Below are 16,441 nucleotides of genomic sequence, written 5' to 3' on the forward strand. Positions count from 1 at the left end.
GAATCTCTGGCAAAATCATTAGGAAACTCTCTTGTAATTGAGTAGCATCTATACATTCACTGAAGCTTTTATTCCTGTGCTTGTTTGCGATTTTATATTAAAGTCAATTCTTAGTATTCTAGCTTGCAAATATGAAGAAATCTTTGTATGCCCACTGTTGAGGACTTTATTGTAATTTCAGAAAATGATGTGTATACAAGAAGTGAAGTTCTCGTTCTGATTCCATACGTATCAAGCAATTTCTCAAAACTGCTCAATCTCACAGAGGTTCGCCCTTTCCTTTGATTTTGTGGAAGAATTAATGATTTTGGACAAACAATTTGGTAAATTTGTTTTTTTTCAAGCATGTTCAAGTATCGTAATCACTCTTCAATTTATTATATTTTCGGATAAAAGCAAGAAGTAGCATCGTCCTACTTTTATTTCTTTCAACTAAAGCATTGTACTTTCATTTATTATTCGATTAATGCATTATATGTTTAAAGAAAATCTATTGGGCTATATATATATATATATATATATATATATATATATATATATATGTGTGTGTGTGTGTGTGTGTGTGTGTGTGTGGAAGTTTCATTGTATTTGTCTAACATTGCTATAATTGGGTTGATTTTTCATATAACACAAATTAATATTTACCATATTAAGAAAATTTTCATTTTTTTGTTTTTGGTTGTTTGTATCTTCAATGTCAATTATGTATCAGAAACAGATATAATACATGTAATTACATCACAAGTACAACACCATATAATTGTTGGACTTGCTTCAGTAGTATGTGGATTAAGTGCTCCATATGAAAGAGTTTCTCATATTCACGAAAGACCCGTTGTAAATTGGCTCCACTACTAGAAAAAAGCTCTTTAATGACGCGCAAACAATGACACTCGCTGATAGATGACGCGTATTGGTGTGTGCCCTATAAAATAATGTCAATTTTGCAAAATCTGAAGGATAGTGGACACGCATTTGTGCGTGCCCTAAAATTAGTGTAAGAAAAGAAAAAAAAGAAATGCGGAGGGCACCTTTCAGAAAGTGTGCGTCCTCTAAATGTGTCGCTTTATATTTTTTTTGCCTAAACGCGCGTTTTTAAAGGGGGAAAACGAAATCGTCTGAAATTCTAAAATTTTGAAGAACCCCGCTTCTACCCTCTCTCCGTAATATCTCCTTTTTCATTCACTCCTTCCTTCTCTCTGTAAACCCTAAGCCATCGCCACTGCACCGCCATTGAACCTTAAAAACTCAATCCACACTAGAATCCTACAATAGAGCCCTAATAATCCTTTTGAATCAGCACATCCTTTTGAATCGGCTCGTCTTCCTTTACCTCTGCACTCTCTCTCTCTCTCTCCATCTCTCTCTCTGTCTCTCTGCAAGCCCTAAGCTGCCACCACCAACATCGAACCCGATAAGCTTTAAGAGTTTGGAGTGAATCTAGAAACCTAAGCACACACTTCCACCATCTCAAGATACCGGTTCAAGATCGGAACGCCATGTCGTAGTCCACGATGCCATCATCGTCTCCACAAACTGCCGTCAATGGCTGAGAAAACAAATGCAACTGGGTCTGGAACGAAATCAAAGCCAAAGCTCGCCATCAACCTAAGCACGCACTTCTGCCTTCTCCTCTAACCCATCTCTCCTCTCCGCCACCGTCGCTGACCTACGCACCGCCCGTCAAGGAGACCCATCTGATCCTACTCCTTCTTGGTTCACTCCCAAAAGGTACATTCTTCATGTGTCTTCTCTCACAAATAAATTGTTTCTTCTTTCTGTCTCCACTTTGTCGTCCCTGCAACTTCAAGGCTTCAATCAGGTTTCATTATCTTCTCCTTATATAATGATTTCTTGTTTTTGTTTCTTCTACATTCTACCCTAGCTCCAGAGCAACTTTCTTGGTGTGGAATGGACAGTGTATTGCTGTATTGGGATGATATGCTTCTGGTTGTGGGCCCTTATGTAGATCCAGTTCGCTATCTTGATGATGAACCCATTATCCTTATCCCAGAGTGTGATTGAGGTAGGATATTGTCTAACTTAAACATGGAGTTTCTTCAACAGGAGGAATTTCCTCATCCTCTATCCCGTGTCAAGCAATCAGCTGGATATAGAGTAAGTTCAATCATTAATATTAGTAGTACTTTTAGTTTCTATTACATAATTAACTTTTGTATTTTACATGTGTTGTTGTAGTTTTCATATCAGATAGGTGACTCTTTAATCTGGCTTGGAATTCGAGACATGATAAATGATGTTTGGAAGAAAAAGTTGAATCTGCGACCTATCACTTATTTTAGTGGTTCTCAAGGCTTTGAGAATGATATTCCACATGGATACATATGGAGTCCTCATCTTGTTCCTAAACCAAAAGGTAAATTTTCCCTATATTAATTATTTATTAGACTTTATTATATGAGATGGATTAATCAAATCATAATATTAACAGATTGGGGACCTAAAATTTATGTGGTTGGATTTTGTTTCCTTGATCTCACATCAAACTACAAACCCCCTGAAGAACTTGTATGCTGGCTTGAAGCTGGCCCAAAGCCAATCTACATTGGCTTTGGTAGCCTTGTGAGTTTTCTTTATCCATATAATTAGTTCTTTTATGCTTTTTATAATTTATATGATATATAAAAAAAAGTAATCTAACTTAATATTACTGTCACTTTAGATATGATTAATATTAGTTTTCTTTATCCATATCATCTGTGGTGAGTCATTGCTGCCGCTTTATTTTTGGAGGTTCTATTCAACAACCATATTGTTTACATGTTGAACCTTGATACAAACACTTTCATGCATATAGTTGTCTCACTAGAATCCGGATTAAAAGGCCTTGCCCAACAAATCAACAATCATTTGTTTCAGATGTTCTTGACCCATGATATTAATATAAAAACCCAAGTCCATCCAGTTTTCTTAAAATGTCGAAAAGATCACAAGACAAGTATCTTTTTAACACATGATTATATAATAATAATAACATCAGGACGACTAGAAACCAGCCCATCCAGCAGGTCGGGAAGCCGACTTACTTTCTCTGTTTTTTAACTCCTCCCCAAAACAAGTACAAATGCAGCAGGTTGGTTTTGGTGTTAGTTCACCTATCTTTTCTTGATCACATCCTTTTCAATGTTATATAGTGTATTAATTAATTTGCTCTTAAGGTGCAAATCCTATGAGAAAGTCAGAAAGAAACTGATGTTATTGGAGGCTCCTAATGTGCTTACTATTTCATTGAAGAGATTTCATGTAATATTTTTTTACCAAAAGATATTTGTGCAAGTCTTATTATGTTACTGAATTTGATTGTATTACAGTGTGCTAAATTTGGGAAGCTGAACAAATCGGTTGAGTTCCCAGAGATTTTAGACATGGCTCCATATGTTAGTGGGTCAAGTGATAAGTCGCCAGTTTACAGGCTTTATGGGGTGGTGGTTCATGTAGATACAATGAATGATTCCTTTTCTGGTCATTATGTTTGCTATGTTAAGAATCATCACAATCAATGGTTCAAATTTAACGACACCATGGTATGTATTCATCATTTTTTTTAAATACCACCTTTCATTTCTTATGCTTATGCTTATGCTTATATGAGTTATATCATGTCAATGTAGGTGAACGAGGTGGATCTTCAACATGTATTAACGAAAGGCGCATACATGCTCTTTTATGCAAGGTATTTTTATCTTTTTTTATTTTATTTTATTTTATGTTATTAGTCAATCAATTTCATTTTTTTTGTTTGCTTTGTTTTTTAGATGCTCCCCACGGACCCCACGATCAATACGCAGCTCAATAATCCAGCATCAAGATGCATGAAAACACAAAACATTCGTTCACTCCACTGAACCTTGGCAGGCTTGCAATTACCAGCCGACTTCTTATCTTGGTTACCGATACCGGAGTTTGGAGTAGGAATCTTCCTCCTCCAGTGACAACTCGGGGTTCTTCTCAGACTCATGTTCTTGCAGCACAGATAACAACACCCAAAAGGACTCCAGTGATCACATTCCGGGTAACTGGGAACATGATTAAGCAGTTATTTATGTGTTACCTAGAGAGAGAGAGAGAGGAAAAGGTCCGTGCAGTTATTTATGTGTTACCTAAAGAGCTATCATATCGACAGGGGCCAGCGAGGGTAAGATTATGTCCTGATGGAGAATCTGCATAATTCAGTTTGCAACAAAAACTCATCACAATATTTTTTTAATTTGAGTCGAAAGAAAAAGACTTTTTTGTGAAGCTCACCAGCATTGGATCCTACCTTATTGCACTTTCCAATTCTAGGATTTTTTTTTGTGGTTTTGATGCTTTCCCAGAAACAGGGGTTTGTAGAGAAGTGGTAGTAGTAGCTTAAGTGTATCTTCCTCAAGATGAGCTAGCCCAATATGGGCTATGTGATGATGATGTTTACTCAAGAAGAGTGACTGATAACTGGAGATAATTCATGAAAGGGAAGATTAATCGGACTAGGTTTTACTTCAACCAAGCCGAAGAAGGAGCTTCCAAGCTTGACAAAGATAGCCTATGGCCGGTATGTTCATATTTAAATTTCAAATCTTTATTACTCCATTATTTATCCCAAAAAAGTTAATAAAAGTGTCTGTTTTTAATACACATGCATCTGTTATCTCAAATCTTACATTTATTTTTATTTATGTTATTGTTTTTTCCAGCTTTCAGGTGTTGGTGTCAAGGTTGTTGGCAATACAGTGTGGAGTACCCTCTTTCATCAATTCTTGATAGTGATGTCACGTGAGAAATCATTTTTCTTTTTGTTAAACAAGTATTTATTATCATGTATTAGGTCAAACCATGGGTAAAAACAGCCTTGCCCCTGGTTCCGGGGTTGTCACAAAATACTTGACTTTTTAACTTTGTTTTTGGTTTCATTTAGTAATAATCCTTTTGAGGGGTTGTTTGTTGGGCTGCTTCTTTCAATGTCATTAACAACAGTGGTAAGTAAAATCTTACTAATATGAAACTCTTTTGCTTAAACCTACCTTATTGACCTATAGCTGATTAAACATTAAATTAATTATGCAGGTTTTGAAGTTTTTGATGGAAAAGAATAGTGTTAATGCTCTTCATAGAAAAGTATGTTGGTATTTTAGGAAATTTGGCTAATAATTTAGTTAATTATATAAAAAAATGTTGAAATGTTACATTTGTCTAATATTGGAATGATTATTTGTATTATTACATTTATCTACTATTGGAATGATTATTTGTATAACATTAACTTTTGTGTAGTGCATTGTATTATTTGTAAATGGTATTTTATTTTCCATTATGTGACATGAAATGCAAATTTAATATGAAAATAAGTAAATCCATAAATAATTTTTTTTTTAAAAAAAAATTAAAATTACGATACGCAAAAATGTGTGTCACCTTCATTTATGACATGGCCTTTCTTGACAGGGGCTTTCTTGATACGCATTGCGTGTCATTAACACGCGCGTCGTAAGGTTACGACACGTGAATGCGTGTCGTCTTCCTTTATGACAGGGCCTTCCTTGATACGCATTGTGTGTCGTAAACGCGCGTCGTATATGCGCGTCGTAAATGCGCGTCGTCTATAGACGATGCTCAAAAGCGCGTCGTCTCTCTTTATGACAGGGCCTTCCTTGACGCGCATTTGCGCGTCGTCTGAGCCTTTTACGACGCGCAATGAGCGTCGTAAAAGGCTGTTTTTCTAGTAGTGCTCCTTGTAGCTGGTTGTCATCCATTTGAACCATTTTCCAATGCCCAGGTAACAATTTTGATCTATATTAACTCCACTTTCAATTTTTAAAAAATTCAGAAAGGTGGTTGGACAATTGATCTTGAACCTTGTCTTACACATATATCCACTGTGGAGCCCACTCTTGCTCTTGTGGTTGTGGAACCTCGTGTTCTTTTGTCTCAAGAAGAGCCCTTTGATGTTTAAATTGATGTTTTTTCTCCTATGGATTTTCAGGTATTTGATTCCAAAGCTTGGACCATGTTCTCTTAAGATAACATATTCTGCACATACAGATTTGAGTGTAAAATTCCAGAGTCGTCGTAGCAAGTATAAGACAATATTATATCTTTCCGACTTGATTTCTTTTTATGACGGTTTTCCCCTAACCTAATAAGCTTTATATTTATTCTGGGACTATACAAATCCTATGCTTCATGTTGCATCTTCATCAATAGATGCTATTGGTCAGGTAAAGTCATTATTCCTTATAACAGCTTGAAGGATTGTTTTGTAAAATTACTCAACTTTTTGTTGTATTTTATATTTATACTTGTATTAGGCTTACTATTTTGGCAACATTGTTGATCCTAGACAACACTTATTTTGTAGTTACGTTTTGTTTTTTGCAGACAATAGATATTGTGGGCAAGTTCATAGATTTAGAGTCCTTGAGTGGTGTTACTAAGGAAGAGTGAAGACAAGTCAGGCACACATTTAAAAAAATCAGCACAAATCTTATTTATAGTGAGGCACACATTAGGTTATTAGAACTATTAGTTTGTAAATTTCTGTTACAACTTTTATTGATTTATTTTATCTTTCCATGAAACGATTTTTGTATGACCTTAAATTTTATGTAATGGATTGTATTTTTTGTATATGATATTTTATTTTATATTATGAGACATTAAATGAAAATTTAATTCGAAAATAGTAAATCTAGAAATAATATTTTTTTTAAACATATAAAATTACGATACGCAAAAATGTGTGTCATCTTCATTTATGACATGGCCTTTCTTGACAGGGGCTTCCTTGATACGCAATGCGTGTCATAAACACGCGCGTCGTAAGGTTACGACATGAAAATACGTGCCGTCTTCCTTTATGACAGGGCCTTCCTTGATACGCATTCCGCGTCGTAAATGTGCGTCGTAAATACGTGTCATAAATGCGCGTCGTCTCTCTTTATGACAAGGCCTTCCTTGACGCGCATTTGTGCGTCGTCTGAGCATTTTACGACGCACAATGAGCGTCGTAAAAGCCTGTTTTTCTAGTAGTGCATACTCCGCCCTAGTACAGAACCCAGACCCTCCTATGCAGGGTCAACAACCCACGACTGTCATAATTAAATGAGGCCACCTGGCCTATGATCTACTCGCACTTCTGGCGCTCCTTCTTCAATCCCTCAACCTATCACACCCCCAAACCTGAACGGTGGAAACATTTAGGGGCGGAGGACGTCATGTATAGTATCATAACAAATGTAAAATAGTAATCAAAGTAACGACAACCATTGTATTGATAATAAAGTGTTTACATCTTTTACATAAACCAGAGTGATTGATTTCAAAAGTGGATAACAAAATTAAAGACTTGAAGCAACTATGCTCCATCTTCTCGAAACTTGAACGAGTACCTGTTTACTAGTTTCCTGAGAATACAAGTAATTTGGAAAATGTATCAACATTTAGGTTGGTGAGTTCATAAGTATATTGTTTTAGAAAGTAAGTTCTTTGTTCCTTGAAAATGTTCGTGTATTACTACAGAAAATCCTATATTTTCTTAATAATATGAGATGTAGTCTTAAGCCTTAATACAAAATGTTTGTGTATTACTACAGAAAATCCTATGACCCTGATGTACACATGAAACCATGATAGCTCACCCGCAAGGATCCTTAATTATTATATGAATGTTGCGATTGTTTGGACGAGACAGTAATTTATAATTATTTTTTATTTGATATTAGATTTAGTAAAAAGTTAAGCTTCGCATATATATTTATCGGGAAAAACATATCGATGTTTACAGGGGTTCCGGAATAGTCTCTCCTGCGGTGATCATCAGTACTCTTTTATCTTCGCCAGAGTTCCTTGTTATTGGACAATCCCTCTGGAAGTGTCCGGTTTTGCCACATTTGTAACAGTCAGGGATCTGAGAGATTGGTTGTATCGGTGCTCTACAGAAACGAGCAATGTGTCCCTTCCTATTGCAGTTCTTGCAATGAATTCTTCGACAAGCTCCCGTGTGATGAAAAATTTACACTTATTACATTTCGGAAGGTTTCCAGCATACCGACTAGTAGGTGCTGGAGTGGCAGGTGTTGTGGCAGTATGAACATCAACTATTTGTTGTCTTTTTGAGGCCTCTTGTGTTGGTTGACCCTCTTTCTTACTCCACAAATTTCACTTATAGTCGTCCCTTTTTTTAGCTCAGGAGTGGGGGTCATCATGCCTTGGCGGACTCCATGGTCGACGAGTCTCTGGGCCAAGCGTTTGGCACTATCGAAAGTAGTTGGGTTTGAAGCTAATACATGTCCTTGAATCTGAGGAGATAGTCCCCAGATGTATCTCTCTACTTTCTTATTCTCCGGGGTAACCATCCCGGGGCATAGTGCTGCTAAATCACTGAATCTATCGGTATATGTCACTATATCAGAGCCTGACATAGTAAGGTTCCACAGTTCTTGTTCTAGCTTCTGTATCTCGCCCCTTGGGCGGTACTCTTCTATCATCATTGCTTTCAGTCCCTCATAGCCTATTGAATTCGCCACCGTGAGTGTTAGGGACTTGACGTGGACATTCCACCATGTAAGGGCCCTATCAGAGAAGATGCAGGCAACAAACTTAACTTTGCTTCCTTCCGGGAACGTACAGATCTCGAATACCGATTCTGCTTTTTCAAACCATTGCATCAGAGTAATGACTCTCTGGATTCCACTAAAGGATTTGGGTTTACAGTTCATGAATTCTTTGTATGTACACTCCCTAGAGTGTCTGTGGCTATTTCCAAAGTTAAAGTTGTTAGTACCACTTCCCGCCCCACTGGCACCATTCGCATGAATTTGAGTCATGAAAGCTGCTACAGCGGCAGTTATGACAGCCTGAAATGCAACAGGATCAAACTGTGGTGGAGGCGGTGGTGGATTTGTTGACGCGTTGTTGTTACGCCTGCTATATGTATGAGGAGGCATCTTTATGCCATATAATTCAAAAGATAAAAGGTTGGTAAGATATTGGTAGTGGTTATAAATCGAATGTCATAAGAACTAGGATATCTTAACTTTGAATGTATCATGATCCGAAAGTGTTTCGTAAACAATTCATAACGGAGGTTTATTTAAAACAAACCAATGAAATTTTAATAGCAAACATCCTCAATTGAAATTCCATGACTCGATTTACCGTTAATTGTCACGACGTAAAAACAATAAGCCTAACACATAGTATGAGTAGTGTAATCACTAACTCACTAGGTTATATCAATTATTAGTTATTAGTACGACGTATCAGGTTCTCTACCACCTCGCATGTCTCACGAGTGGTTTCCTCTGTTTCTCTGTCCTACCCTTGGTGGTAATGATTTGTTATCTTCTAGTACATATGTGGTGTCCTTGATCTTCTTAGGCATGTTGAATCTTCATTCTGCCATGCTTCAGGTTTTGACACTGATCCCCATTACTTTATAATGGAGGGTTTGAATCTGAATGTTTGATCTAGCTTCTCACATCTTCTCTCGATAGGTTAAAGGCCCTTGAGGATTTCTCTATTTCTTTGATCCTCGTCTGTTTCCTTCTCGGAATACTCCTTACGAATCTCTTTTTGATCTTCCTTGTCTCCTCTGCTGGCTGATGTAACGGAATGGTTATATCTAACTATGTTATTTGTGCGAGAATGGGGATATTAAAAGTTTTTATGGTGATCCTTATTGGGTCCTTCTATAATTATGCAGTGTATACCAGTTGTATATAATCGAGATTAAATAGAACTCCGAATAAGTGATCCTACTCTAAAACCACAACCAAACAAGGAACATGTAGTAGAGCGAAGATCACAAATTCTAAGTCTATGAAATCTTAATTATATATAACCTTGGAGCATACACTCCGCAAGTATAGACCTGCCAGTAAAGGCCTTTTAGTGTTCACATAAGTTATCTTATTCTACTTAAAATACTCTTATAGTATTTTAACTTTATGTTTGGTTCCGGAGTTTCTTTATATGAAGAGTTTGGTAAGTTTTAGACCTTGTTGCAACACCACGACCATTCCTAGGCATATGCTAATCATCTCTCGAACAAATATAGTTGATCAATCCATATTCATCCCATACGTGATTATATATCCCAGGGCCTGCTCGTGCTATTCAACAATCTTAATACTTTTGTTTTGTTTTAATTATGATACTATCCTTGTATATATGTACGCGTGTATACTTTTATAAAGATATTTTTATATTTAAAAGTATAACTCTTGGTCAGAGTGTTTTAGTCCCATTGTATTTATAGTTGTATATCTTTTATAAGTTGATATACTTAGTTCACTATAAACAATGCTCTGATACCATTCTGTCAGACCCCCAAACCTGAACGGCGGAAACATTCGGGGGCGGAGGACGTCATATACAGTATCCTAACAAATGTAAAATAGTAATAAAAGCAACAACAACCATTGTATTGATAATAAAGTGTTTACATCTTTTACATAAACCAGAGTGATTGATTACAAAAGTGGGTAACAAAAATAAAGACTTGAAGCAACTATGCTCCATTTTCTCGAAACTTAAACAAGTACCTGTTTACTAGTTTCCTGAGAATACAAGTGATTTGGAAAGTGTATCAACATTTAAGTTGGTGGGTTCATAACTATATTGTTTTAGAAAGTAAGTTCTTTGTTCCTTGAAAATGATCGTGTATTACTACCAAAAATCCTATATTTTCTTAATAATATGAGATGTAGTCTTAAGCCTTAATACCAAATTTGTATGTTTGTTACGTTGAGTGATATATTACACTTTGAATTTGCGTACGTAAAGTGAACAATAATAGTTCCTACCATGATTACCTAGTGCATACAAGTTGTATAAAATCAAAGATCGAACAGGCAGTCAAATGGGTGGATCTGCCCTAATCCCACAACCAAACGAGGAACAGGAAATGAGGCGGAAGTCACACATTCCACTATCTATCGAATCTTCATTTTATATAACCCAAACATATCCACTAAGTAATCATACCAATATGTAAATTATTGGATATGTTTTCTAGAAAATCCGATATTTTCTATAAAATGAGATATGATTCGTTGTGTCTGAAATGAATGTACTAGATCCATAAAATCCTATATTTTCCCTAAGAATGAGTTTGTAAAACTGTTTACTTGTAAAGTGATAGTGTTTAACCCGGAAAATCCTATATTTCCTGAAATTTGAGATGTAGTCAAAATACTCTGAGACCGTAAGAGTAAGTAAATATGGCATACTTAGTTTGATAACTTGTAGTTTTATATTTAAATAAAACTAGTTGAAGATGTGTTTACCCTGAATTCTGAATGTGTTGATAATACCCTATCATGATTACTTAGTACCTACAAGTTATATATAACTAAGATCTAAACCGGCAGTTGATTGGGTGATTCTACCCTAAGTCCATAACCAAACAAGGAACAAGAAATGAGGCGGAAGTTACACATTCCACTGTCTATCGAATAAAATTCATATATAACCCTGATGTAAATACGAAGTAATCATATAGTTATTATCCCTTGAACTTGATTGAGTTGTGTATTACTACGTGCATGAGTCATTGTTTCCGTGTGCGAGTTCTTATAACCATACTAATATGAGCGTTATCCAGATAGTTAATGACATTTGTCACCCAAGAACTTCCGTTCCAATTGCAGTTAACAGTCGGGGCGTGGGGTTGTCAGTCCCATATAGATCTATACACAAACTTACGCTCTCCCTCCAGGAGACTCTGGCTATAAGTGGGGGACTTTCGTTTGATACTAAACAAAGCCGTTGTCTCACATAATTTGCTAACAACAAGTTCACGGGTAATATGTTGAAAAATCTTTTAGTAAATAAAAATAACAATTTTTATTTATAACTTTGTACGATAGAAAGAGTGGATTGGCTCATAAATTATACTTATCACAATTTATATGCTTGTTTTCATATCGTTTTCCTTTAGGAATGATCTTTGATGTAACCGCGGGTTTCTGGTGAAGAAACGAGCTTCACACGAGTAGCACTTCGAGTGGAAAGAAGTTAGTTTCTCGGGAGATTCAGGGCGTCGGGACTTGATTCGTGTGCTAGGGGTGTTTCCGGGGCTTCGGGGTCGTTTAGAGGGGCTTAACAGTGTGTATAAGTAGGAGAGAGGATGGATTTCAACAACCAAAGTCGGAAGGCTTCGACTTCTATATATAGCTTGAATTTCGACTCTCACGTCGTGAGTTTTGCATAACTCACATCGTGAGTTTGGTCCTGATCTGCTCATGGCTTGCGTCATCTATCCACTTGCTCTGGAAGGGTCAATCAACCTGTTCACGTTGTGAACTCTGCATTCACAACGTGAATTCTGACATGTGTCGAAATTTGTGCCCCAAACTTCAAAAATTCATATCTTTCGCATACGAGTTCCGTTTTTGACGCTCTTTATATCCACGAATAGGTGAGATTATGCTCTACAACTTTCTTTTAGAATCTGTCGGCTAATTTCGACTTTATTTTTAATATTATGTTTTTAACGGGCCGAGACAGAAAAAGTCCATTAAAAATTCATAACTCCTTCACCTGACGTCCGTTTTCGTCTGTCTTTTTACTGTTGTACTACTATTGTCGAGATCTTCAATTCTTGTTTAGGTTGTGTCGGCTAAAAGTTGTCTGGTCTCTATTTCGAGTTTTTAACTATCTACTGTTATATCCGAAACTTTGAAAAATCATAACTTCCTCATACGAAGTCAGATTTGGACGTTCTTTTATGTACATTTACGGTTTAATGATATCTACGACTTCCATTTAGATACCTAAGGCTAAAAAGTATTTTATTGAAATTTCGCGTTTTACGTTTAATAGTGTTTTACCGGATTTGTCGCGAATCTTTGATTGGTCATAACTTGTAACGACCCAATTTTCACGCCCAAAAATTTCATTTAAAATAAGTGGTTTGTAAAACATTTGTAGTAAAACATCATCCGATCATATCATTTCATATAACATATCTCGTGTCTGAAAACCCAAAACATGAAAATAATAATAATGTCAGAGTACAATCCCAGAACATCTCATAATGCGGAAATCCAATGTGTGTGTATGATGTGCCGCTACCGCGCCAGCTCTTTCCCCTTCGCTGAAGAGGTACCTGAAACCAAAACTAAAAATTGTAAGCACGAAGTTTAGTGAGTCCCCCCATCGTACCACATACCATACAATCATATCACATACATACTGCCAGACATTTCTGGGGTGCCCGACCTACCCGGTACGGCCATTATAGGGTGCCGACCTACCCGTACGGCCATTCTGGGGTGCCGACCTACCCATGTCGAGCCATTCTGGGGTGCTGACTACCCTTCGGTCCTAACAACCGAACCTCGGGGACTATTTCACCCCCTACAACTACTATCGCATATAACATAACATAAACATATTATCAGACATATCTGGGGTGCCTGAGCTACCCTTCGGTCCTAACACCCGAACTCGGGGACTAGTCCCCTCCTACTACCTCTATCGCATATAACATAACAAGCCAACATGCAAACATATCATCACATACTGTCAGACGTACCTGGGATGTCTGACTACTCTTCGGTCCTAACAACCGAACTCTACTACTATCACATACAACATATCATGCTAGCATATAACATATTAGGTAGTAACAAACCTAGATGATATCACAAAGACAATCATCTATCATATGTCTCCTACTGGTGGGTCGGCATTGTGGCCTTAGACCCACCGCTACTGCAAGGTAACTCACCTCGAAAAGTAGCTGCTGAAAGTCTGCTTGCTAAGCGCCTGACTACTGGATCGCCAATCCTCCGGCTATAAATCATAAACATAGATTAGCCACTCATACACACCCTTAGGTCAGATGACTGACCCACCCCTGGTCCAAGGTCAACTCCTTGGTCAAAGTCAACTTCCAGTTGACTGGACTCGCCGAGTCATGGCACCGACTCGCCGAGTCCTTCCCCCCACTAACCTAGTCCTACTCTAAAAGTCCCTCCTCCCACTCATTGAGTCACCCTTAACTTATTACTTGGGACGATAGAACCGGCTCGCGATCCGACTCGCCAAGTCCAAGAACAACTTGTCGAGTCCATACGAGCAGATCTCCTACTCGCTTCCAAATCCTCAACAGAGCATCCTTTATGAGGATTTGGGTTTCTGGGACCATTGCTACATGTTAAATTGCTAATTCCGTGTGCAAATACGAAGGGTTGGACCTTCAACACCTAAACTCCTCTTACTCAGTAACAGTTCATTTGACTCGCCGAGTTTGAAGAACAACTCCTCGAGTACCAGGCAATCTTCATAGGATTCACCGAGTTGTTCATCCAACTCGTCGAGTCTAATTCCATCTTCATAGAACTCGTCGAGTTCCACTTTGGGACTCGCCGAGTCCCTTCGACCCATTTCCCATATAGACCAAATCTGAGACATGCAATGCTTCAAAACCATAGATCTATGTTCCTAGGGCATGTTTATCACGTAAAGTTGCAAACTTTACATGCATGCATAGCCCTACAAGCTCCAAAAGGCAAATCCAAGCTCTTTATGAGGTCATACACTCAATGGGGACCTCAATCACTTCAACCACAAAAATTTTATACTTCTAATACGTCCATAAGGTCTAGATCTGAAGTCCTTTCGGATCATTAAGCACAAACACATGGAGTTTGGTGTTTTTGTAGATGTAAAATTGTAAAAGTCGAATATAGTGTTTTGTATAGTTTCGCATTTTATGTTATTTTACTAAGTCATCTTTATGCGAAGTTAAATGTCTAGACGTAGTATATTTTTTGTACACTCATGTTCCCTATAAATAGGGACTGAGGTTAGAAGTAGAGAGAGACTTTTCGTAACAAATATCTCTTTTCTGCGTATGTTGTAATCAGTCTTTATCAATATGAGATTTGATTAATATTTACTCTTCGTGTTCTAAATCTTCAATTACTCAAATCAAACTTTGCTTTCTCAAATCTTGGTAACAATTCTCATCAATTGGTATCAGAGCAGGATTCAAACTGCTTCGATCTGATTTTCGTGTTAGAATCATTTGCTTTTTGAGTTGCAACTTTACTCAAAATTTTCCGCGCATTTTGGTTTTGAAAATCACATTTGATCTTCAGATTTGAATTGATTCTGTCTTTGAATTGTTAAGTTAAGTAATCGATTAGTGATTTGTGATCAATTCAATTGATCAAATTCTCTATTTCATCAAGTTTTTCAAGCTTTCTGAAAATTTTTGTGTTCATCAATGGCGAACTTCAACATGAATACAATGATTTCCTTCTCTCACTTGCTTGATTCTTCAACCAAAATTCCGATGTTAATTCCAGAATACTATGATCAGTGGGCTGATAGAATGGAAGATTACTTAAATGGAATTGATGAAGAACTTTGGAATTGTATCGATGGAACAGTGCAAGCTCCTGTTAATGTTCAACCAATTGGTCCATCTACTACTTCTACTGAAGTTGCTGATCAAGAAAAACGGTTGAAGAATAATGAAAAGAGGTGCATGAGGGAACTAAGAGGTGCTCTACCTCCTGTGGTTTACAATTACATCCGTAGTTGTAAAACAGCCAAGGAGATCTGGAACACTCTAACAGAGAAGTATCAAGGTAGCGAAAAGACGAAGATCAACTCTGTGAAGCAATGTCTAGTTGAACTGAAAGAATTCAGACAAAAGGATGCAGAAACTCTTGAAAATTACTATGATCGTCTGAATGAGCTTATGTTTCGCTGCAATAGGTATGGAATCACTAGGTCTCTCATGGAGTTCAATTTAACTTTCATTATGGGTCTTCGCAAGGAATGGCGAAGTGTGAGCATGATGATTAAGAATCAACAGAGTTTTGATACAACTAAATTGAATGATCTCTACAATCAACTGAAAACACATGAATGTGAGGTTTTAGAAATGTATGAAGAATCAAAACAAAGTATTGGAGGTCCTTTGGCTCTTGTTTCAAAGGATCAGAAACTGATGTTAATGAAAAAGATGGTTCAGATGAAGAAGGATTTTTGATGAACTCTGATGATGAAGCTGTGGCATTCTATTCAAACAACAGAGTTAAGAAGTTTTTCAAAAAGCCTTTTAATTCAAAAGGAAAGACTAGTGATGTGAAAAATGCAGTCACAAGAACTGGAGGGGAGGAGAGGAATAAATTGGAGAAAGCTGATGAGAAACAAAAAGATGCGAAAGAAGAGAAGAAGCTGAAAGGTGATTCAGGAATTTACTGTCACTACTGCAACGGTGCGAATCATTTTGCAGCTGATTGCATGTTGCGAAAGAAAGAAGAGAAGAAGGAAAAAGTTAAAGATGAAGCATACTACTCTGAAAAGATTGAAGAGATACGTGCTAAGACCAAAGGAGTGTCTTTGGTTGCGAAAGGTGAAACTGACAATGAAGAAAGTGGTATGTATCAGATCTGGTCTTCAGGATCTGATGAAGAGGAAA

Source organism: Lactuca serriola, chromosome 8 (genome assembly GCF_051521515.1).
Source record: "Lactuca serriola cultivar US96UC23 chromosome 8, Lser_US96UC23_V15, whole genome shotgun sequence".
NCBI lineage: Eukaryota > Viridiplantae > Streptophyta > Magnoliopsida > Asterales > Asteraceae > Lactuca > Lactuca serriola.